This window comes from Panulirus ornatus, chromosome 10, assembly GCF_036320965.1.
Source record: "Panulirus ornatus isolate Po-2019 chromosome 10, ASM3632096v1, whole genome shotgun sequence".
In the NCBI taxonomy this organism is placed as follows: Eukaryota; Metazoa; Arthropoda; class Malacostraca; order Decapoda; family Palinuridae; genus Panulirus; species Panulirus ornatus.
The window spans coordinates 6,762,163-6,764,317 of NC_092233.1; positions in this window are offsets into that span (position 1 = coordinate 6,762,163).

Below are 2,155 nucleotides of genomic sequence, written 5' to 3' on the forward strand. Positions count from 1 at the left end.
ATCCAACTCTATTACACAGAGTGGAGTCCAGACATAATTTTTTTTGGAGAGGTTCCAACTCTACTTACTACACAGAGTGGAGTCTAATCAGACTTGATTTTTGAAAAAGCTCCAATTCCACTTACTACACAAAATTGAGGCCAATCAGACATAATTTTTGTTGAGGAGGTTCCAATTCCACATACTACACAAAATTGAGGCCAATCAGACATAATTTTTAGAGAGGTTCCAATTCCACATACTACACAAAATTGAGGCCAATCAGACATAATTTTTCGAGAGGTTCCAATGCCACATACTACACAAAATTGAAGCCAATCAGACATAATTTGTGGAGAGATTCCAACTTTTCTTTCTATACCGGGTCGAGTTCAATCATACTTATCATCCTTTCCAACCTGACGTTCAAACTTGACCCACTTGACCCTAGGCTGCAGCGTCGATTCTCTTTCCCTCTTATATATATATATATATATATATATATATATATATATATATATATATTACTTTGCTTCCGAGAGCAGGCTGCTTGCTTGCCGCCGCTATCTGCTAAAACACTTAATTCTCGGCAAGCCTCGGACTCACATGATAAAAGTGTGTCTGTGTTAACTCACGGAGGGGTTGTTGTGGCCTCTGTTTCTTTCCCTCCACCGCTAAGCTTTTGGAGCTCTTTATCTTCTCATATCTCTCCCTAACAGCTACTATCTGACACCCCCCCCCCCTTTTTTTTTTTTTAAAAAAGGCAGCTTTTCCACTCTCTCCAAAAGCTGAATTTTTTTTTTCTCTCTTTCTCCTGTGTTTCTTAACCGTGGTAATATTTCACTGATAAAAGCCTGGCCTTAAAGAGGACTTTTGTTCGAAGCTGGCAGTTACTTTATATAAGAATAACAGTGGGAGACACCCACCACTACCACCCACCTAGAATGGGAGGCAGATACCACTACCACCCACTTAGAGTGGGAGGAAGTTACCACTACCATCCACTTAGAGTTGGGAGGGGGGGAGAGGAGATACCAACCACCACCCACCCAGAGTGGGAGGCAGATACCACTACCACCCACTTAGAATGGGAGGAAGATACCACTACCACCCACCTAGAGTGGAAGGCAGATACCACTACCACCCACTTAGAGTGGAAGGCAGATACCACTACCACCCACTTAGAGTGGGAGGCCAGACACCACCACCACCCATCTACAGTGGAAGGCAGACATCACCACCACCCACCTACAGTGGAAGGCAGACATCACCACCACCCACCTACAGTGGAAGGCAGACACCACGTAACATCTAGTGGCCACCCTCCCTGAAATAAACGACAAGCTGTTATACAGGAGGACGATACGTGACCTGAGGTCATTAAAGGTCATTTGAGGTCATTGCGAAAGGCAAGATAACCGCCTTGGAGGGCTCGTATGGAGCCATGGGAGGAAAAATAGAGGAAATATTTCTGTGTTCACAAACCAAGAGAAACTCAGATTTCATCATTCATTGTCGGATCCAATAAAGGCGAACACTCCTGCGCATAGAAAACGGAGCGGGGGTTTGTGTGTGTGTGTGATGATAATAATAATAATAATAATAATAATAATAATAATAATAGAAATGACAATAATAATAATGACAATAATAATAATAATAATAATAATAATAATAATAATAATAATAATAACAATAACAATAATAATAATAATAATAATAATAATAATAATAATAATAATAATAGAAATGACAATAATGATAATAATAATAATAATAATAATAATAATAATAATAATAATAATAATAAATATAAGGTTAAGACATGGCACATGTTCAGGGTTCAGAGACGGGGCAACACAAGAGTGAAAATCTCATCCCGCAACACACAAATGCTAAACACGAGCTAGCATTACTCACACACAAACACACTGAAGGATGAAAATGTAAATATGGACAGAAAACATAACTTTAAGAAGTTGTAAGGTATCAGAAAATGTCTAAGAGATGTGGGCCCCACGAGTGTACAACTCCCTCCCCGTACAGTACACGAGATGGGGCCCCACGAGTGTACAACTCCCTCCATCGTACAGTACAAGAGATGGGGACCACACCAGCGTACAACTCCCTCCTCCGTACAGTACAAGAGATGGGGCCCCCCGCCAGCGTACAACCC